This window comes from Chiroxiphia lanceolata, chromosome 21 (genome assembly GCF_009829145.1).
Source record: "Chiroxiphia lanceolata isolate bChiLan1 chromosome 21, bChiLan1.pri, whole genome shotgun sequence".
Classification (NCBI taxonomy): domain Eukaryota; kingdom Metazoa; phylum Chordata; class Aves; order Passeriformes; family Pipridae; genus Chiroxiphia; species Chiroxiphia lanceolata.
In genome coordinates, this window is record NC_045657.1 from 11,204,917 (window position 1) to 11,227,807 (window position 22,891).

The 22,891-nt window shown below is 51.1% G+C and overlaps 1 protein-coding gene across 1 annotated transcript in view; it reads left to right on the top strand.

The window, feature by feature from the left end:
* The window catches only part of EXD3 (exonuclease 3'-5' domain containing 3), a 301,394-nt gene that overhangs the window by 226,571 nt on the left and 51,932 nt on the right, over positions 1-22,891 (top strand).

Genomic DNA, 22,891 nt, shown 5'->3' on the forward strand with positions numbered 1-22,891 from the left:
TTTGTGTGGAGCCAAGTGTCACTTTGCCCTGTGGCATGTGGTGGGATCAGTGCAGCAGTAGAGTTGCATGAGTCACACGTGGTCTAGTGGAAGGTGTTCCTGCCCATGGCAGGGGGGTAGAATGAGATGAGCTTTAAGGTCTCTCCCAACCCAAACCAGTCTGTGATTGATCTGAGTTGTGGGGCTGTGTCTGCTGGTAGTGACGAGAGTGCTCAGAGCACCTTCATCACAGAAACAACTTCTTATGGAGTGAGGGCAGACTGAGACTGCTCTGCAAGTATCCGTTTAAATGCCTTTGGCAGCCTGGGGAGGAATTTACAAGTTTAGCAGTTTCTGGTCCAGCTTAAATTCTGTATTGGGTGTCCTTTGAGGCTGTAAGTGAGAATCTGGATGTGAGCTGACACCGAAATGTTGTCAGCACCTGTTATCACTTGCTTGGCTCCTCAGAGAGCTCATTTGGGAATCACCGGGTCTTGGTTTGGATACACCCACCTCAACTCACCGTTAGCTATTTCCATAGCAGAGCTGTCCAGCTCTACAAGGTTTATGGTGATGTAGAGATGTGCGGGGCTGTGGGCACACCTGTGTCCTGGCAGCAGGCTTCACTCAGGATTCAGGAGCTCAGAGCTCATCAGGTGCCATCGTAGGCAGTGTCCCTTCCCACGGTCACACTGCTCACCACAGGACAGATGCTCAGTCCTCTGCACCTTCAGGTCTGTCCCTTTTAGCCACAGTCCAGAGAGTATGTTCATGATGGAATTGTGGGGATGGCAGATATGTTAAACTCTCAGTTCTGTATCTTTTGTTTCTCAATATTTTGTTTCTGATTTAACCAGAGGAGTGGCCCATGCTGGGCTATCAGGAGCTGTTGAGCCAATGAAGTGTTCCATGGAGAGGAGTGCTCCTATCACAGTGGGGTGTAGAGCATCACTTCCAGGCATCTCTTCACTTTTTCCCTTCCCCTGCTTTTGCTCGCTAGTTTTCCATACTCGTTCCTTGCAGTTTCTTTTTTGCACAGTCTTTGTTTCAGCACCTCCTAAACAGCCTCAGGCTCCATCTGTACTTAACTGATAGGTTTGGTATCTGAGTGACGTTGCAGTAGGTGTGTATTGAACAGAAGCTAAAAATGACATCAGATAATTCCTTAATTGAACAACGAGCCTCTGTTTCATGAAGACCCAGTGCTGGAGCAATTCCATCCTGGCACAGCAAAGGGAGGAGGAACCTGATGGAGCTGAGGAGGTGGGACATGGTTGTCCCACCAGTGCAACCGAATTGCTGAATGCAACAGGTTCAAGTTGCTCGGTAGGGTGAACTCCTGCAGCTCCTGCTGAGAAAACTGAGTTGTAAAATACCCCATAGGTGACACGTGCCTGACTGAATAGATGTCGAGGGAAGGACCTTTCTGTCCTGCGCTGGTCCCTGGGACCCGATGTTGTTCATATGAGCTTGACTCCTTCCAGTGCCTGGAGCCTTTGGGAGGAGACAGGAGGCAGCTGTGTGGGAAGGAAAGGAGAGAAATAGGTAACCGAGACGTTTTAAAGCTGCAGGGAACTGAAAATCACCTCTAGTGCTTTCAAAGGTGCAGGCTAGACACAGCCTTCCATGATTAAAACTCAATCAGCTGAGAGTGGTGATGCAGCAAAACCAGCGAGGGTTTTCATTAGATGCTGCCTTTCACCAGACTTCCACAGAAGTTCGTCTGATTAAGCTGGCATTTTTATACACTAGTTATTTTTCTGACACATAAACACATTTCCTCTCTCCTCCTGTGATAAGGGAGTTGGTGCTGCTGGACAGTGCTTTCCTTGGAGGGGAAATCCACCAAACCACGGCCCCTACTGACATCTTCCAGGAGCATATCCCTGGGGTCCCTGCGTGGGGAATCGCTATGTCTCTGGGTCTGTCGGGTGAAGAACCTCGGTGCATTTATTGGGATTAGGATTAGGGATATGGCGTTCCCTCTCCAGTGAAAACAGCGGATGGATTGAGAGAAGATACCGCACTCTGGTGTTCAGCAGTCCCATCCCTGGAAGTGTTCCAGGCCAGGTTGGATGGGTGTCTGAGCAACCTGGTCTAGTGGAAGGTGCCCCTGCCCGTGGCAGAAAGTGGGGCAGGATGATCTTTAAGGTCCCTTGCAACCCAAACCAGTCTATGATTCTGCGATAGCATGTGCAGCGTGTTGAGGCCAGCCCTGTTCTGGCTGGTCAGAACATGACCTGCTGCCTCCCACATGTGTGCTTTACATGAAGCTCCTCACTTCATTGAGACTCCTGACCTGGACACTATATTTTTGATCAAGAAGGATCCCCTCACTCCCAAACAGCACAAGCAAACAACGGGATGCTTTCCAACATTTTTAACTAAAAATATTTTAATAAGAATTATTTTTTACCATCAAAATGTTTTTAGCCAAAAGAGTAATTTCACCACTGTCAAAGTAGCAAACTCTAATATCTCTGTTATCAAGCATTATCATTCAGAACCACTTAAAATCTCTGATTGACACCTGGGACAAGGTTCTCTGTCCCCATCTGCTACTTAAAGATTTTCCCTCTTTTGGCCTCGGTAACCTTGTTTTTCATCTTTGTCACCTTGCTATTGAAATTCAAGTATAAAGGTATGAAAACAGGCAGTGATAGTACCTGGATCAGAGTGCAGCATACCCTGAGCTCCAGTCTTGCCCTATTTGCTTGAAAATCCCTTTCCAGGTGCATTTCTTCCCAGGCCTTTCCCATATACATGTAAATGTATATATTCTGTTACATATAATACATGTATAATATATGTATATAAATGTATATGTTCTGTATATATAATGTCTTCTATTAACAAAGGGAGCCTAATTGGGTGCCCGCAGCAGCGGGAGCTCAGCCCCACGGCCCTTTTGCTCCTGTTGAACTTTTCCCTGTTATTCTTGGGGAAGCTGAGCAGGGGTCAGGCCCAGGCAGGGAAATGAGGTCTGGGGCGATGGAAAATTCAGACCCCGCAGCCACCTCCTATGATATAGATATAAATGGAATGGAAAATTATTTCAAATGAAAGTGCACTGCCCTCTGAGAAATGTTCTCACAGAACCGCCTCCAAGAGTGCCTTAACTCTTTATCAAAGCACAGCACTAGGGGACCTCAGGGCAGCAGTGACAGTGACGGGGTGTTCCAGAGCTGGGGGGGCCTTGGGGCAGCGGTGGCAGCCAGAGCCAGTGACGTGCCAGAACCGGGGACGTGCCAGAACCGGGGACGTGCCAGAGCCAGGGATGTGCCAGCACGGCCGTGACCAAGTGCCACGGCCAAACCGTCCCTGTGCTTTCCAAGCACAGCGCAGGAAGGAGATTCCCTGTTGCTTCCTTCTCCCTCTGTGCCGATGATGAATCTAAATCCATGAGCTGGCCAGATCTGTGTCCCCAGGAAAGAAATGGGACACAGCTCCAGCTCTCCATCTCCACAGGACAGTGCAAGGACAGCTTGGGGTGCAGATGTGGTCCCTGCATCCCCCATCTGCACCCAAATCCATCTGAATTTTTAATATCTGAGGTGCTGGGCTCACACAGCAAGGGAGAAACAGGGATGTGCCCCAGCTGCTCCGTGTCTGTTCCCAGTCCAACACCAGCTCTCTGCTTTGCTGTGCACATGAGAGGGAAGTGTTCATCCTCACGGACAAAAATAGCCACCAAGGAGCCCTCCTGTCCCAGGGCAGCATGTGCAGACAGCTGGGACAGCGGGACATGGGGTGCAGCAGGGGGGTGGATATCCAGCAAGGGACAGGACACAGGGGAGGGAACACAGTGAATGTGACACAACAGGGCCCGGGCACTGGCCTTGCCTTCTCCTGTGTCACTTGTCACTGCCAGCCGTGTCACCTCCCGACCTCTTAGCAACAAGGCTTTGCAAGGGAATAAAGTGCCAGTGAGTAGGAAAGCTCATGGAAGGAAGAGGAGCAGGGAGGTGGGCAAGCAGGCAGCACTCATGACATGGTGAGAGAGCTCTCCTGGGAGCAGGGCTGAGCCGCCTGCCACGGGCTCTGCAAGCCAAGACCAGGTCAGAACCAAATCGCTCCAAGAGATTCATGGATCCTTCCCATCTCCAAGGCCTTGGTCTCTCCCGCTGCCTCCCAACATCTCCTAAAAGCAGAAACGTTTTCCCCATTTAGGTGATGACACGCAGCTGCTTTGTTTACTGCTCACAGCAGTAGTACCTGCACAGGTGGAGAGCCCAGCACTCCAGCCGAGGCTTTGGAGTGGGAGGGAGGAGGAGCACAAGCCAATGAGCTGATGCAAAGACATGTGAAATAAAGCAACTGTGAGGAGATATTATGTGCTTTTTAAGGAAATGTGATGGAAACAGCCACTTAAGGACTTCATCAAAGGCAGAAAGCAAAAATCTAATGGGCTGTTTGTCCAAAGGCCTGTGGCAAAACACTGAATCTTAAATTAGTCCCTAGGAAGAAACTAATATGGTTTGTTACAAGTGAGTTTGTAAGAGCCCAGAAGATAACACTGGGAGAAAAATCAGGCACTGGAAACTGGTCCAGGGCGAGCTCTGCACATAAGTACCTTCTCTGTTCTCTTGTGTATCTGAGGGACTTGCTGGGTACAGCGTGAAACTTGCAAATGAACTTCAGTAGATGTGGTTGGAATGGGCTGTGCCAGGCTTTTGGATGGCAGCAAATCCCTTTGCAGAGGCCTGAGAAGACAACACTCTTCAGCCTGTCCTCAACAGGTGGCATCTGACGTGTGCCCTGTGCTCTGGAGAGCCGCTGGCAGCTTCTGGCCCAGGTCTCCCGTGCCCTTTGATGACATAATTAGCAATCCACTCATTAAGGATGCAGATCATTCACTTGCGGAAGAGAAGCTGCTGGAGAAATGTCAGTAGTCACTAAAACCCTTCCAGCTCTCATTTCTCTCAAGACAAAAAATGAGAGGGCTGCACACCTTAGATAGGACTGTTTTCTAGTGTATGTCTTAGCTCTGAAGAGGACAGACACCAGGCGTGAGTTGGTAGGTTCGGGAATATCTTCCAGCCTGTATTTATGAAGAGAGATGCCCCAGGTCAAAGAGAGTGTTACATCCTGAACCCATGTGGGTTCGGGCTTGTTTGCATTGCTGCTGTTGTTATTTGTTGTACTGAGGACTTGGGAAGATATTTAATAAACTGGTTTGCTGAAGGTAGTAAAGTTAAAAAAGAAAATGGATCTGATTTCACTCAGAATGGAGGCTGTTTGAGTGCCCGTAAGAGCTTCTCTCCACCTATCCAGCACAGATCTGAAGGTAATGAAATGCAGAGGGTAATAGAGCAAGGCCAGGTTGGATAGGGCTTGGAGCAACCTGGTCTAGTGGAAAGTGTCTTTCCCATGGAAGGAGGTGGGAATGAGATGAGCCAACCCAAACCGCTCTTGGATTCTGGGATGACAAGCAGAGGCTGCTGCCATGGGCTTGAGAGTCTCTTCTCCCCCCACACAAGAGCTGAAGCAGTGACCTTCAGGCTTCCCCTGCACAGCACAGGGAGGAATGGAGGGTGCGATTCCGGTGGAGCCAGTGAACCCTCCTGGCTGTGGCAGGCAGAGGAGCTCCTGAGTGAGGGGTGAGCTGTGGTCCTCAGTGCCCAGCACTGCATCAGAGCTGAGGGAGAAACGGTTGGTGCCTGGAAATGATGTTACTGATAGCAAATTATTCATTGTGGATGTCAGAGCAGGGTGAGTTTGGAGCAGATCGGGGACTTTTTCCCTGCTGTGCAGAGGAGGTTGCACTCTCTGAGATAAGGGGGCTGCTCCCCTCTCACAGAGTCTGTGGCGATGTGTCCATGGGCACATGGCAGCTTGGCCTCCTGGCAGGTTGCATCATCAACTTTTCTTCCCTGTGGTGATCCTACGAGATTCTGTTTCCAAGGGATTGTGTTTCTCATCCTCTCAGGGTGCCATCCTTAGGCCCTGATGTCGCGGTTTTGGTGTTGCTGGGTGCGGGTGCAGTGAGGTACTGTGCTATCCCAGGGATGCCTCTCTGGCTTTGCCAGTGAGAGCTGATGTGGTACTTAACTCACGCTGTGCTAGGTTCAAGACATGACACAAAAAGATAGATTGGAAATCTCTGTTTTTAATTAGGAATACCAGTCGGGCATGGCATGCTGCATATTCCTTAAGGGAAGTAACACCATGGTGAGAAAATAAGGCTGCTACCAGTGTGACTACCAGAAGATTTAAGCATTCTGCTGGTCTGCATAGCTTGATGCTTTGGAATAAAGCCTGACACAAGTGCCTGTGCAGCCTGCCCATGCCAGCTGCCCCAAGGGAATGCTTCATTGTGGAAGGTGAAGACCATCAGGGTGGTGCTGGGATCCACCTCCCTGCATAAGGGACCTTGTGGAGGACCTGCCTACCTTGTCTCAAACACGATCTCGGGCACTGCAGCAAATAGCCCTCAGCTAGGAGAAGGCAGGGAGGCTAGTGGTGCAGCTGGGTGGCCGGACGCCGGACCATGGGCAGCCGGACCGTGGGCTGCCATCCCAGCCTGGTGTGCGGGCACTTGGAACAGGTCACTTCTCCAGAGCCCAGGTTCCCCAGTGAGAGGTGTGCCCTCTGCAGGGTGGCTTTGGAGAGCCTCAAACAGGGCAGATGGTGCCTGTGGGACCCCACAGGGGCACGGGGCTTGCCCCAGGAGCTGCGGGTGCCCCTCTCTGCTCTGGCACCACGCTGGCCGGACGGGCTCACGAGCACTGTTGGGAGCGCGTTTTTTCCCAGGCAGATTACACAGCCTTTTAGCTTCATCCCCCCACTACACCCCCCTTCCTCTGTTATTTTGGTGCCTTTCCCCAAGGGAAACAAAGTTAGTTCAAACACTGTTCCCACCAGAAAGGCAAAAGCTCCCCCCATCCCCTTTTTCCTTCCTCTTTTGGGTTCAGGGTAATGCGTCCCATGACAAAACAAGCACAGATTCCTGCACAGAGGGCTTCGCCTTTCTCCTTAAAGGGAGAGTCTTTCTCCAGGGCCCCAAGGGCCATCATTCCATCACTCTGAGGTGCTTCTCAGATGGTCAAGCTGTACTCTTTTTGTCTTTGGTGAAAGCCAGAATGAGGGGCAACACTGGTGGGTGGGAATAGGGTAATATGGAGTGGGGAGCAGTAATGTACCCAAGAGAGCCAGGCTGGAGGTCTTGTGGCTGAGCTTCAGACATTCCCACTGGAGATGTCTCCATGCTGGAAGAGATGGAGAGCGCCTTTTTACGTGGGGAGACAGTGATAGGACGAGGGGGAATGTTAATGTTTCTAAGCTAAAAGAGGAGAGATTTAGATCAGATGTTAAAAGGAAATTCTTCCCTGTGAGGGTGGTGAGGCTCTGGCACAGGTTACCCAGAGAAGCTGTGGCTGCCCCATCCCTGGAAGTGTCCAAGGCCAGGCTGGACGGGGCTTGGAGCAACCTGGGCTAGTGGAAGGTGTCCCTGCCCATGGCAGGGAGGTGAAACAAGATGGTCTTCAAGGTCCATTCCAATCCAAACAGTTCTATGATTCCATGACAGTGGGTTGTTCAGGCCCCTCTGCTGCTCACAGGGAGACAACATCCCTCCTGTGACTCTAAATCCAATGTCCAAGGCAGAGCAGGAGCCCAAAATATTTCTCTCCACTGACCGTAGGAATGATGGGTGAGGAGTTACCCTTCCTTCCCCACTCAAAGCAAGGGCTGATGGGCTCACAGGCAGGAAAAGACAGTCTCAGTCCAAACCACCAGCCTGCTTCCATCAGCAGAAGCATCTGGGCAGGTATAAATGTTTAATTGGAAGCAACTAATTTGGCCTCTGGATGAGCATCCTCAGGCTGTCTCCCACAGCAGCAGAGAGGCTGTACCTGCTGCAGGAACCTTTTAAAGATTTTCATGACTATGTGCTTTTCCCACTCCTTTGGGAAGGCAGATTTATAGTCTTTCAGTAATTGATCCATAAAACCTTCTTCCCAGAAAGCACTGGTCATCACTTCTCTGCCTACCATGTCAGAGAAGATTTAAGTACTTTTGGTGCCTGTGGCTGCTGCATCCTCCTGCCCTGCTTGGAGCTGATCTTCTGTCTGCAGAATCCTGGCACGGGCTGGCACCACTCTCGTTCAGTGCATCATTCAATATCAGTCACACCTCTGGGCCTCCATGGAATTACCCAAAACAGCCTGAATACATTTTTCCTTGTAAATGCTGTTTGCAGGATTCCCTCCACCCCTGGATTTTTTTAAACAATTTTTAACAAATGGGATTTTAATGCCTCCCTCTCAGTGCAGAGGCTGTGAGTGTCTGTGTTTCCAGTACAGCTGATAAATGGGTGGTGGAGGCCTGGGGACAGAGGCGTTTCCTATTTTTGCAACTCAGTAATTTTGCATGATGAGAGCTTGGCAGCTTGTGCCTGGAACCTGTGCCTGCAGTCAGGGATCTGAAAGAGAAAGAAGCAAAAAATTGAAAAAAAACCCCAAAGGCCAATAATTGCTCGATGAAAAAGGCAATTAAAAATTGTAATTTAGATTTGCAGTTTTAAAGCCAGAAAAACCATTTTTGTTCAGAGATGTTGAAAGGAGACTATTGTTTTCCTGCAGATGTTTCCAAGGAATGCAGAACTTGGAAAGAGTAGGGAGGTTTATGGTGAGCATTCACGCCTGGTGACTGGGTGGGCCCTGGTTGGGCTCTGAGTGGCCTGGGTGCAATGTGGGTACTGTCTTCTGCAAAACCTTTCACCCCAGTGACACCTGGGGCAGAGTTTGCTGGAGCAGCCTGGAGCAGCTGCTGGCTTTGGGTGAGAGGAATCACCTCAGCTGAGTCACAGTGCCAAGCCCAGCTGTTGGTACCTCCAGAGTGGCCACGTGAGATGGACCCCCAGGGTCTCTGCTGAGTTTGCATCAACCAGTGGGACAGCGAAGCAGCCAATTTCTACCAAGATCATTGAGTCTCACGTCCAGAAAACCTCCCTGCTGAAAATCTTACCTACAGCTACGCAGCCCAGGAGCTAGGCAGAGCTCATGCTGGATGCCAGAGGCTCCGTTTCTGCAGCCCTCACAACAAGAAAGACACTGAGGGGCTGGAGTGTGTCCAGAGAAGGGAACGGAGCTGGGAAGGGGCTGGAGCAGCTGGAGCATCTGCGGGAGCTGGGGGGGCTCAACCTGGAGAAAAGGAGGCTCAGGGGGGACCTTCTGGCTCTGCAACCCCCTGACAGGAGAGGGGAGCTGGGGGAGGGAGTGTCAGGCTCTGCTCCAGGGGAACAAGAGACAGGGTGAGAGGAAACGGCCTCAAGCTGTGCCAGGAGAGGTTTAGATTGGGTATTAGGATAAATTTCTTCATAGAATGGGTTGTAAAGCATTGGAATAGGCTGCCCAGGGCAGTGGTGGAGTCCTCATCCCTGGAAATGTTTAAAAAACACGTGGATGTGGCACTTGAGGACACAGTTTGATGGTGAACATGGTGGTGGTGCTGGGTTGACAGTTGGACTTGATGATCTTAAAGGTCTTTTCCAACCCTAATGATTCCATAATTCTGTGATTTCCTTCCCATACTGTGTCCAATATGATATTTCTGCCTTCAGACGTACCTTCCCAGCTGGTACACGATGATTAATGACTTCCACGTCCCAGAGGTGTGGATGTGGGAGTGAGAATTGTGGAGTGGAGGCAGTACAGCTCTGGCATAAGATCTGTGACAGCCTGGCTCATCCATCAGGAATGCCATGATGGAGGGGACGTTCCAAGTGTATTCAGCATGGGAAAATATTTTATCAAAGAAACTCGGAATAAAAAAATAAAATTAAAATCTAAACATGAGCACTTGACACTGTGCCACATCAGGGCTATTTTAAATTTCCTTCCTGATCACTCACTTGTTTGCATCACTGTCGGCTCTATGAATGATGGAATTAGTCACCATCTCTGAGATGAAGTACAGACCGAGGTCATGGTTTCCAGTGATGTCTTGGTTTATTGACCAGTAGCTAAACCATAACAACTGATATCATCTGAACTCTCCTAGAGGACAGAAGAGTCATGATGGGCCAATGCCAAGGGATGTGCCACCAGCCATGGGTGACCTGGTGGCACCAGGACTGTGCTCAGTTGAGTGTGTTTGGGACAGTGGCACCCAAAGGAGGGCTGGGATGTGGCGGTGCTGTGGCTCTGCTGCAAGGGCCCACAGTGCCTGTGTCAGACACACTTTTATGTCTCTCTTTGGGGAAGGTGCTTCCTGTGGAATCACCAACATAAAAGAACCACAGAACAGTTTGGGTTGACTTTAAACCTCATATCGTTCTACTGCCCTGCCACAGGCAGGGACACCTTCCATTAGACCAGCTTTCTCCAAGCCCTGTCCAACTCGGCCTTGAACACTTCCAGGGATTTTTAGAAAGGGGAAAGTAGATGGGGGCTCGGTCCCCACTGTTCAGTATTTTAATTTTGATTACTTCTAACTGTGCACTTAACGAGCTGGAGAAGCCCTGGCTGAGAGCCTGATATAGGTATGGGCTTGACATCCCTCCTGAGGCCAATCCCAACAGTCCCACCATGTGTCTAAGAGCATTGGCCAATACTCCTTGAACCCTTGTTACTTGGTTTTTCAATGTCTTTAACTCAGGGCAGTACTAATTTCTTGAATTTCCAGTTGTGTGGGTACAGCTGTGCTCAGTGACTCTTGAAAAAAAAGGAGTGGTATTTGGTTGATGTCGTAGCTGGAAAATGCTCATCCATCTAACTGAGAAATCTCCTTTTCCTTGATCCACAGAGGACAATCCCTGTGGTTATCCCTGTAACTGCACAGCTCAATTACAGAGCTTTCCATTTTGCAGACTTTAGCTAATCTATTTCCTAATCCTTTGGGCTGAGCTCCTGAAGCTGATAGGAGTTATTGGAAAGCCTAGGGAGGAGTCTTTAGGTGAATGACTTTGGAGCTGGACTTGAATAATTCCTGTTCATTATATTACTTGGGAATATCTTTCTAGGCAAATTTTTATATATTCAAAATTTTACTTCTTAATAATCTCTGTATCTGTTTCTGTATCTGTCTGATTTACAATGATCCAATTGAATTGCAAAATGAATTAAACACCTAAGTATGCAGCCAGGACACTGACCGCTGACTCCTTGTGCTGGCATCACTCCGGTCTTCAGTTTTGCTGTAGATTGGTATTAAGTCCAAGGAGGGTGAATAGGATCACCTGATGCCATGGTACTAGTCCCCTTCCACGGCTTTATGTTTCATTTAATTGTTTTAATGGAAGATTTGCAGTGGGGTTTGGCTGTTACTGCTCCAAGAAGGAGCCTGAGTGATGGGGGAATTCAGCTGGTCCGGGACACAGAGCCATGTTCCCAGACACGGACAGTGGCCACCCCCAGCAAAGCACCCCCCTTGTGCCTCCCCCTTGACCTAATCAGCCCATGGGTTCCAGAGCTTCCTGAAAAATTGCTCGTTTGGCTTTGGCTTATTTAAAAAGAAAATCTCATGTGCAAACTCAAGACTGTTTGTTTTTACTAAAGTCTGGAGATTCCCATAGTGAGCTGTTATGTTTGGGGACTGTTGGAGTCAACATCTGTTTTTTTCCTTAGGGAAGGTGCCTTTTTTACCAGGATCATTAGGATAATTTCCTAATTAGTTGTTAATCACGGGCTGGCCTTTCTAATGTGTTCTGAGAGCTGATGCTCTGCCAAACCTGCTCCTTCAACTGTGGTCTCCATGGCTGGGCCATGTCCCAGGAGGGACTCTGGGATGGTCCATGTGCACAAGGGAAGTCAAAGCAGGAGCCTCTGAACCAGAGATTGGCAGTGGGCAGAGATGCCCAAGGGAATGTGTCCTGGGAAGGGATTCCGGAAGCAGAGCCAGGGTCTCCTCCCTATGGGGAAGGCCCTGTGCAAGGCCAAGCCGTGAGGGATCCTCAAGGACAAGAGCTGGAGGTGCACTGATACAATTTGGCTACTGCCTGCAGGGTGGGGTGAAAAGGAGAGAGAGGGTTTGGAAGGGTATTTTGAGTCTTGGAGATCTCAAGAGCCCAGTGGGTGAGGATGAAATGCCCACGTTGGGACACTGAGTCTCGCCCAGACTGAGCATCCCCACCGCAGTGAGGAGCAACACCAGGCATCCCGCTGGGAACATCCCCCTGGTCCCTGCTGAAGCTCCTGCTGGGGCTGCACTCAATGAGCTCTGCCTTACCAGGTTTTCTCATTTACTGCACTGTGATGGGAGAAGATCAAGGCATGTCGAGGGACAACCCTGCGTGCTGGCTCTGCCTTGGTCCTGGCAACACCGTGGTGCTCCTCCAATGGAGTGGCAAGTGCAGAGCAAGCAGGAGGGAGATCATCCACCCCAGCCCCACACCCCACCAACCTCCCAGCGAAGAACCACAGCAGGAGCCATCCATCTCTCCCTGCTTTTCCTCCTCCCCAGCTCTGCCCTGTCCTTTGTGAGCGCAGGGCCGCGGCGGCGCGCAGGGTACCCGGCCCCGTTCCCACACTCATAATACCCGGGTCACGGGAGACACAAAGGAGGTGCCGCCGCTGGGAGCCAGGGGGCAGGAGGGGCGACCGGGCAGAGCTGGCTCTGCTGCTGCTGCCTTGTTTTGTTCTCACTGAGGATGACCTTCAGTTTTCTCCCTGCTAATCCCTCCCTTTAATCCCCTTCTCCTCTCCTTGCCCGGGTCAGGGTGCTTTCTTGTCGTCTCCCTCCTTCCCCGGCAGCTCCATCCCGGTTGCTGTCGATAAACCCAGATCCAAGCTGAGATGTCTCCTTCACACACATGCTGCATCTCACTGACAGGCAGGGGCCAAACCAGGGGCTGCAGGAAGGTGGAGGTGCTGCCTTGCTCTGCCCTTGCTCAGTGGAACGTGAAGTGTAAGAGAAGTCACCCGGAGGTGGATCAGGCCAAGCCCGGGTCCTGCCTCCTGGTGAATCCCCAGTTGGGAGCTGAAATTGGCAGGACCCCTTTGCCAGGTGGATGAAGTACACATAGGGCTGAAATCCCGTGTTCCCATGGGTCCCAGGGCAATACTTCACTCCTGGGCTTGTTCCTGGGTCTGAGGGTCTGGCAGAGCCCTCAACCCTGCCCTGGCAATGTGGTCCCTGCCAGGCTCTTCTGTGAAGCACCCTCAGTGGACATCACCACTGCCAGGCTTAGCACAGCATCACCAGAGTGATGGGTCCTTAAGTGCTTTACTCAGAGTCTGGGTGGAGATTCAGGGTCTCACTTTAGGTCCTGATTTGTGAAAGACATGGCTCTAACACTGAAACACCAGGGTGTTCTCTACTGAACTGCCTGATGCTGTTGGTTCCAGCCTGTACTGCAGCGATGGGATGAAGTGCTCGACAGACACCAAAGTGGAGGGAGTCAGTAGTTGTGTTTTTATTGGAAATCCAACAGTAGTATCCACATTTCCAGGCTTGGTAGGGAGCTGGAGGGCTGAAGGATGGGCAAAGCCTCATACACTGCTCATCTGCTGTGGTGCCTGCAGATTGCAGAGCCATTCCTTTTTGTAGTTTTTTTTGGAAGTGCCACTGCCCCTCATGAGCAGTGAGTCCTTTTTGTCTGGGATTTCAATATTTCTAGTCCTAATATTTTGTCACATGATCCTTACCTACTGATGAGTTGGCTGCTCTAAAATATCCTATTTCAGGACTTTTCTCTGGTACCTGCAAAGCAGGGGTTGACCTGAGCAGAGAGTCTTGCCAGCGACTGTGGCATCTGCCCTGCTTCTGGAGGCCCCTGAGGACATGCCTGTGGGTTAATCTGCAGGTTTTATTACAATGAGGGTGGTGAACACTGGCACAGGTTGCCCAGAGAGTGGTGGATGCCCCCATCCCTAGAAACATTCGAGGTCAGACTGGATATGGCTCTGAGCAACCTGGTCTAATGGAAGATATCTGTGGTCACTGCAGGGGTGTTGGACTAGATAAACTTTAAAGGTCCCTTCCAACCCAAACTGTTCCATGATTATATGATCCTGATAATAAACTAAACCTCCTGGTGCCATTCAGGTGCTCAGTTGTGCTGCCAAGGGCTGCGGTGAGGCTGCTCATGGAGCTGCAGCACACAGCCCTCTCTGCTGACCTAAATCATGTAATATCAGGGATGAGTGAAAAAAAAAGTGAGGCTGTGGTGGGAGAAATGCCTTGGGGTGGAAGATAAGGTCTTCCTGTTTCCCACAACACCCTAGGTTTCTTGTCTTCAATACTGCAAATAAAAACCAGGGAACCAGTGAGGCTGATTCCCACACTGTAGTGAAGACTCATCAGCATTTGTTTTCCAGTGGCTCCCATCTCTGTAGGAGGATGACTACGCTCTAGGATCAGCTTCCCCGTGAGACATCAGCCCCCCGGAGGTTTGCTGTCCCCCCTTGGCAGGAAGGACTCTGTGTGTCCCCTCTGTGTCCCATGGGATGGCTCCCGCCAGCAGCATGTCCTCGCAGGGGTCAGTTGGCAGCTCTGCAGGGACCTGGATGTTGTAGAGTCCCACCACTCCAATCCCCAAAAGCTCCTTGGCCACCATAAGGGAGAGAAATGCAGTTGTGCCATGCGCTGGAGGTGGGAACCACACACTGAAGCCCCCAGCAGGATCCCTGTCCCAGGGGGGATGAGCTGAGTCTCTCTGCAAGCCTTGGCACTCGGGAGCCCCATCTTCAGATAGGCAACACTTGCAGTTCTCCAGAGCAAATGTGGGAAGTTTGTAATACCTGATCATTATTTTATGGAGTTCGATGAGGTTTTGAAATGTGATACCTCTAATTTATCACCTGCATTAAAATAGGACAACTTATTTTATGGAATCATAGACTGGTTTAGGTTGGAAGGGACCCATAAAGCTCATGTCATTCCACCCCCTGCCATGGGGTATTTCTGCACCAGCCTTTCCAATACAATGGATGCTTCTTCTCCACATTACCCTGTTTGCATTACCTGCTTCTGGAGACATGTATGATTTATGATTTTACCCTTTCTCCATGGAAATAATGGGGAAAATGTAGGTGCTGCTGATCTGGAGCCTGTTGAAGCCACATCTCCCAGTTTCCAGGAGAAGTCAGGGACATGGATATAAAAAAATGCAACGGCGCCCAATATGCCATTAAGAACAAAAGAGCATCTCAGCAGGGGTTTGGCCTGGACTGGGTCTGGCAGCAGGGGTGAAGCAGGACTGGGACAAACTCTGGGAATTTTTAAGCCAGAGGGAATTTCACAGCGGGAGGAAACGCAGTGGTGGGGCGGGGACTCCTCAGCAAAGCTTTTAAGTGCAACATCGAAATCTTTAAGTAGTTGTACGGACTTTTAAGGTGTCTGACCTTTGACTTGTCAGGGAAAAAAGCAAGGAAGGGATTCCTTTTTCCACTGGAATAAGTCCAACTTGGCAGCCCGCACCCAATTAGCAGCAAAAGCCATTAACGACGCAGCCTCCAACTCTTCTCACGGACCTTGTGAACTCTGGGACTATTTTCTTTTCAGCCATCCTTTGCCAGCAAAATCTATGCACTGGATGGTCTGTCCTGGGAGAAATCAACTCTGCTGTAGCCTGAGCCATTTTGGGGGGAACGCAGTGGTTTCTGAGTACTGGGGGAGCTGTTCTGAAAATCCCATTCCCTCCCTATTAAATCACTCAGTCTCTATTGTATGAAAATGTATTAAAATTGTTAATAGACATGTATTAGTTCATTATATATATGTTGCATATATATATGTGTGTGTGTGTGTGTGTGTGTATTAGATTCCACTGTAATGTGCTGAGGCAGTGGAATTTTACTGGAGACTTTGGTAGCATTCATGCTTAAGTAAAACAAACCAAAGGACAACCCCAGCCCTGGAAATGAGGTTTTCCTTCACCGAGCAGCCAAGGAGCTGAGGAATAGAAGTCTGGTTTTTTGGGGAGCCCAGCTGCACTGTTCTCTGCCACTGGAGCAGCACGTGGCTGACGGCTTATCCCTCCCTGGGGAACCACACACGGCTGCAGGGCCCCTGGCACCACTGCTGGCTCACTGGGAGCCCTAAACCTCAGGAAAATACCAGAATTTCCCCTGGGAGTCTCACCATGGCTCTGTTCAGGGCTGGGCTGATGCCATCAGCTCCCGGGAAGGTCCCTGTCCGTGAATGAACATCCTGTTTGGGGCCGGGGGGCTGGGACACAGCGTGACCAGGCTGGGCCCAGCTCCTGACACAACTGCTCGGGATTTGGCTTTTCCCACAAGCAGTTACATCCCCCTCATAGTCCCTTTCTGGGTGATTAATAACCCTGATGATAGATTTGTGCCACTGCTTCTTCAGGGGGCTGGTCCTGGGCAGAGCAGTCGGGAGCAACTCCCTCTCCCTGACCTTCCCAGGGATGCTCCCAGTTGTCGCCTCCCATGTGAGGGACTAATGTGCAGCTCCGGCACAGCCTCACCTCGGCTGTGAGCTTGGCAATGCTTGCTCCTTCCTCTACATCACTGTGTAACAAGCCATAAGCTAGCCCTGCCAGCCCCAGGCACCCCAATTCCCCATGGGATGTCCTTTGCCTGGAGCTCCCCTTCTCATGGAATTGGGGGCAGAGCTGGGCCCTGCACAGCTCATGTCTGAGTTCAACAACGTGGTGAGTGCACTGAGTCCCACCCAGGAACGGAACCACTGGGTCAGTGCAGTTTGGCCATGGGGAAGGGGCCTGGGAAGCTGCAGAGAGGCTGCTGGGTTTTGGGGTGGTCTGTCCCTTGGTGGCCATCCAAGTGCTGTGTCCATGCTGAAGTCCCTACTGCCAAGGAGCTGGAGAGACTCCAAGAATGCAGGAGTTGTCCTGGCAATGGGGCAGTGCTAGCAGCTGCCTGGGGAAGGGGATGTTTTCCCTATAGAAATGGATGAGCTGCTCTCCCTGGAAAGCTCCAGGACTCTGGGCTTCACCAGAGTTGTGCATGAATTTCTCAGAACCCTGCCTTTCACCAGTGCCTTTCTCTGGCTTGTTCCTCCTTTTCTGCTCCTTTTCTGTGTGATTTGTGCCTTAAAATAAGGATGGCCCTACCAGCCCTGCCTTCCAGCTCCTACTGAGCTGCTTTCCCCAGCTCAGAGTACCCAGGGCAGGGAACGCTGGGAGGGACCTTGGGAAGAAGAGCAGAATCAGGCTTTATTAAAAACCCTAGAAAGCAGTTTCATTAAAGCAATAAAACAGCAAGGCAGCTAAAAGCAGATAAATCTACTAATTGTTTGCTCATTAAAAAAGCTCTCCAATAAATTCTTTTAAGGTGATCCCATAAATCTCTCCAATGCCATTAAGGCCAGTTGTCTTCAGTTCTTATCTCTCCCCGGGGAAGCCTTTTATGGGTCTACATACAGTGGTTTTAGGATTCGTATGGCAGATATAATTGAAATTTGATGAGATTATCCTACAAAAGTGACCCCCTGTTCCCCACGGCAGCAGCAGGGAGCAGCAGGTCCTCCCTAGGGAGGCAGATGAAGCCCCTAGGATTGGTGGGACTGGCAGCTCTTGTCCCATGTCTCCAGGAGCCACTGCCAGGCCTTCTGGGGGGGCTGCATGGATGCTGAATGAATGCTGAGACTTGGCCCCAGCTACTACAAACACCTTTTTCTGGCACTGAAAGCATTTGAGCAGAAGACAAGCCTAGTCTAGTGGAAGGTGTCCCTGCCCATAGCAGGGGGTTGGAAACAAGATGAGCTTTCAGGTCCCTTCCAACCCAAACCAGTCTGTGATTCTATTTGCCGACAAAGGGCTGGAGATGGGGTTTGCCTTGGCCATGCCGGAGGGACTGGGCAGAGCCCAGATGGAAGGGCCATTCCACCTCGAGCTTCAATTCTGTGTGTGCATATTAAAAACTTCGAGGAGGATCATCCCCAACCACCCATTATGGGCATTTACCCACTGGCAAAACCCCCTTGAAACCCTGAAATTATGCAAGAGGTGTTTTAGCCTGAGAACTGCTGGTGCAGGGCTGCTTCCTGCCATAGTGCCAGGTAGTTGCCTTCTTCTCCACTCAGCACTTCCACCATCACAGCTTCCTGCTTCCCTTCCTGCAACCACATCCAGCTCTCCTCAGCCCTGACACTGCTTGCTCCCATCTGAGGGAACCTGGGCAGGAGCTGGCAGGGGGATGCTGGCACTGGCACCTCCCATTCCCTGGCTGTGCCGTGCTCCTCTCCAAATGCCAGCTTTCCTGAGTTCACGGCCCATTTTCCAGCTAGCGCACAGGTTACCAGCATTCAGCTTCATTTGCTCATTGCAGAAAGGTGTTATCCTCACTGGGGTCTCATTCTGGTGACACAGAGGGTGGGACTAAATGATGGTCCCAAGCTCAAGAGATCTTTCCTTCTTAACCAAACCACCTTCTGTTTTCAGGCACAGGGCAAGCAGCTGAGTGGCCTCTTGATGTCCCAGCATGTAGCCATGCTGGGCTGGGAGCCCAACAGTCTTAGAATCATGGAATCATTCAAGGTGGAAAAGCCCTCTAAGATCACTGGGTTCAACTTTCTCTCAGCACTGCCAAGGCCACCATTAACTCGTCCCCAAGTGCCACATCTGCACTTCTTTTAAATCCCTGCAGAGATGGTGACTCCACCACTGCCCTGGGCAGGCTCTTCCAATGCCTGACCACCTTTTCCATGAAGAAACTCCCTAATATCCAGCCAAAATCTCTGCTGGCACAACCTGGGGCTGTGTTCCATCACTAGCACCATGATGGACCCCCACCTGGCTCCACCGTCCTGTCAGGGAGTTGGAGAGTGTGAGAAGGTCCCCCCTGAGCCTCCTTTTTCCAGGCTGAGCCCCCCCAGCTCCCTGAGCTGTTCCTCATCAGACTTGTGCTCCAGACCATTCCCCATCCTTCCATCACCATGGCTTCTGCCACCACAGCCGCACTGGAGCTTCCTGATTATCCCACATGCTGGTGCTGTGGGACTGGGGAGCAGGTCCCCAAGGGAATGTCACCAGCAGCCTGATTTAAACAGACAGCAGTGCAGAAATTCTGACATGAGCCTGATGTCAGCGCTCAGCCCCTGTGTCCCAGTCCCCTGTTCCGGCAGCAGCTGCTGTCTGGCTTTTATTTTCAAGTTTTATTGCTCTGAGATTACAGGCCATACAAGGGAGGTGTTTCTAACTATCCTTTTCTTACTGAGATGATGTGTCGCTTGATTTTATGTGTGTTTTCTTGATGGCTTTTGCTTTTTGCCTGTGCAAAGCCTTGCATCTGGTTTATGGAGTCAGGCCAGTTCAGCCAATACCACTCAAATCCTCCGCAAGTGCCCAGCATCCTTATCCCAGACACCTAGGAGTGTAATCACTCTTTAAAAAAAAACCCAAACCAAAAACAGTGAAGAAAATGTTGAATTTTGGATCTCAGCACATCCAAAGGCCCCAGTGTCCCAGCCAGGACATTAGGAAGTCCTGGGTCTCCTGCAGGATGCATCTCCATAGGAAACTGCTTTCTTCCCGAGACTTGTTGGCCCAGGGTGATGCTGACGCTGTTGTGGAGTCCCAGAGCCAGCTGGGCGTGCTGCTGCGGGTGATGGGGAGGCAAGAGAGCAGTGAGCCTTGGTCAGCACTGGGTGCAGTGGTGATCGGGTCTGGAGCCTGTCCTGCATCCCCTCACCCAACCCCAGGATGACACCAGCAATGGCAACATGGCTTTTGCGTTGTCCACGTCGTGGTGGCCACTCAAGCCAACAGCCTCTCCTCCCCGTGCTGGGCTGTATGGGCTCTCCACCCTGGGTGACAGACCCCAGAGTCACCTTCCCACGGGGCAATACTGCCTGCCCCTGCCCTGCCCCCTCGGCTCCTCTCTGATGTGGCCTCTGAAGGATGTGGTGACAATAAAAGTGTGAGGCCAGAGAGGTGCTAAGGGAGGTGAGGCGGTTGGTTTCCTGTTAGCACCAGTGCAACAAGCCCCAGCTCTTCCCGCTGCCCGGAGCCAGCCGGTTCCCAGCCCGCTCCCACACCACAAGCTCCATTTACAGTTATTTGCTAAAACAACACAGAGTGTGTGAACTCCCTCTAGGCCAAAAATAACTGCCGCCCCATTAACTCCAACTGTTTGTTTGTTTTCAGCTGTTTTCTGCCCTTATCACAGGAGGGAGCCTGCCTGCTGGGGGACCTCCAAGGGGAGCGGGGTGGGCACCCCCGCCACCCGTCATAGCTGGGCAGAGACTTTGAGCCCCCCCTTGCACCCGGTTCTGGGGAGATTTTGTTGCACTGGATTAAAAGCAGGAGTGACGGGCTCGTGCCTCTGGGCTGGTTGGGTTTTTGCTCTGTGGTGTGTAATGGGGGCTCGTGGAGATCTCCTCCACAGGGACAGGGCAGCAGGGTCAAAGTGAGATGTCTTCCAGCCCTGCCCCCTTGACAACTTGCTTCCACCAGATTTTAGGGACCTGATGGGATTGTGGTGATAGCAAAGGGTTGTGGCTGTCTCTGGCTGCAGGAGCCAGGGAATGGGTCAGCAAATGTCCCTGTAGGAGCTAAACAGTGTCTGTTGAAAGAAGGGGCTTAGTGGACTTCCTTAGGAGCTTAGGAAGAGGGGCTGGGCAGCCCAAGGTTAGCAGCCGAAGCTTTCTTCATGGAAAGGGTGGTCAGGCACTGGCACTGGCAGCCCAGGGCAGTGGTGGAGTCACCATCCCTGGACTTGTTCAAAAGCCGTGTGGATGTGGCACTTTGGGACATGGGTTAGTGGTGAGCTTTGGCAGTGCTGGGGGAACAGTTGGGTTCAATGACCTCAGAGGGCTTTTCCAACCAGAATGATTCCATCATTCTAAGGAGGGCTGCAGCCCTTCCCATTACCTGTCTTCACTGCCTGCTGGCTTCAGCCCACGTGAGGAGACATTGAATGGGCATCTCTGCCTTCCTGTGCAATATTCTGCTTTTTGGCTCCTTTCCTATGGGAATCAGCATAAGGTCCCCATGGACTTTTCTCTGGCCTAGCTTTTTCAGCTCAGTCCCTGCCTTTTTGCTTCATGTCTTTTACTGTGTAAGATGTGATTTCTCCTTTTTTTAAACTCTTCTGCCTTTGACAATCGTGTTTATGGAGCAGGTTTTGCTGGCACTTAAGAGCACATGACAGTTGCATCCATCCCTGTGTCCATCTCATGTCACTGCCGTGGTGGGGAGTGATCTAGCAAAGTCCTCAGCATTGCTCTTGGCTCTTGCCAAGACACCGAGGATGGAATTGGGACATCCAGGAGTGCTGCTGAAACCCCTCACACACTAGTGCCCACAGCTGTCCCCAGGAGGGGTCACCCCACCATCCCCTCAGGAGGTGGCAAAATGCAGCAAGAGTGTGGGACTGACCACCTTACAGAGTACGAGTGACCTGGAGCAGAAAATCCAGGGAGTGTTGCAGGGCGGTTTGTCACTTCTCAGCCGTAGTCAGAAAGTCCCTTAAATGCCCTTTTCCACAATCAAAAATAAGAAGTTGTGCCTGACAGGAAGGAGAAGGGAGTATTTTGTAGGCTGGGTGAAATCAAGCGTGTCACTCCCACGCGGGTCACTGTCTCAGCCACTTCTCCATCGCACCCATGAGCTCTCACCTCTGCAGCCACTTTGCAGAGCTTGTGGAAGCTCTGTCTGCCCAATGAAAATTACCTTCACAGGGAGCCAAGGCCAGGAAATTCATTAAAAAATTACTATTTAAAGTGTCCCCAATATGCCTCACCTAAGGGTCTCCAATTACAGTGGACTTTGTGGGGAAGGGTCGCATTATCCACCCTGGGGAATTGCTTCTCAGAGGTGGGCTGTGGGAAATGTCTGCATTTGCCAAAATGGTCTTTCTGCTTCTGTGAGGAAGATCTGACCCTGTGTGGAAAAATGACAACCTTGCCTGATGCTGGCAGGCTCCCTCAGACTTCCTCAATCAAAACCATCACATGCGACCACTGGTGCACAAAAGCCTGTGTGATGCCCTTGCAGAGATAAAGTGGAAAAGCCAATGAGGAACTGAAAGAAATATTATCCAGGAGGTTGTGAGTTGTTGCAAGTCATAAAATGTGGAGCAAAAGCCTTTCTTTGGCAATAGCAGTAGCTGTCCAGATTGATTCATTTGGGCAGGGGCTGCCCTGGACTGTGGTGGTCATCCAGGACCATTTTATCTCCATTATCTTTGCATGGATGAGGTTAATAATGGGGCTGTGGGGAACACAGCAATAGAGATTTTCTTCCTGCTCAGGAACATTTTGCAGTTTGGAGTTTGGACAGTGCAGAATGAGCCACAGCTTTGGTGTTTTGTTTGTTGACTCTACTGGAATGTTTATGGTTGTCATCAATGTGATTTCTAATTGCAGGAGGTTCTTTCCAATATTTCTCTCCCCTGCTGACAGTCAAATGTTATTCCCACCCAGCAAGTTTCCCCTTACAGACAGATGAGGATGGTTCATGGCACGTGAAAATTTCTCACCTTATTTTACAGTCTCCTCTGGTTCAGATCTGCCTGGTGTCCCTCTTTTCATCTGCCTGTTTGCAATGGGATGGTCACCCCATCTTAATCCAATGGAAAGCCTCTTCCAGCCTCCATGTTTCAGTAAATCTCTTGGCATCTCACATTTCCCTGGGGAAGGAAAGGCTTTGGGGGGATCTGATCCCAGCCCATCCCTATGAGGGTGTTCCAAGGCAGGGGAGGTGCAGGCTGAGCAAGAGGCCACAGCCGTGTGTTGGATGGTCACTGTGCTGGTAATTAGACACTGAAGAGCTGGCCTTGGTGGAGCCTGGCAGAGCTCTGCCCTCTCACCTCCTCTGGGGCAGTGGGGTGGTCCTGGGGGTGAGGCCAGTCCTGAGACCCCCTCTCACCTCCCATCTCCTGGGAACCCTGGCACTAAGCATGGCAGCCTTGGAGGCACTGGAGATGTACCTGGAGCCTGGTGAGCTTTGAGTCTCCTGCTGTGGCCACAGCCTGTGTGGATCAGAGGTGCTGTGGTGGGTGCAGGGCAGCAGGGCTGCTTCAGGCTTGATGGGTGGGGAACA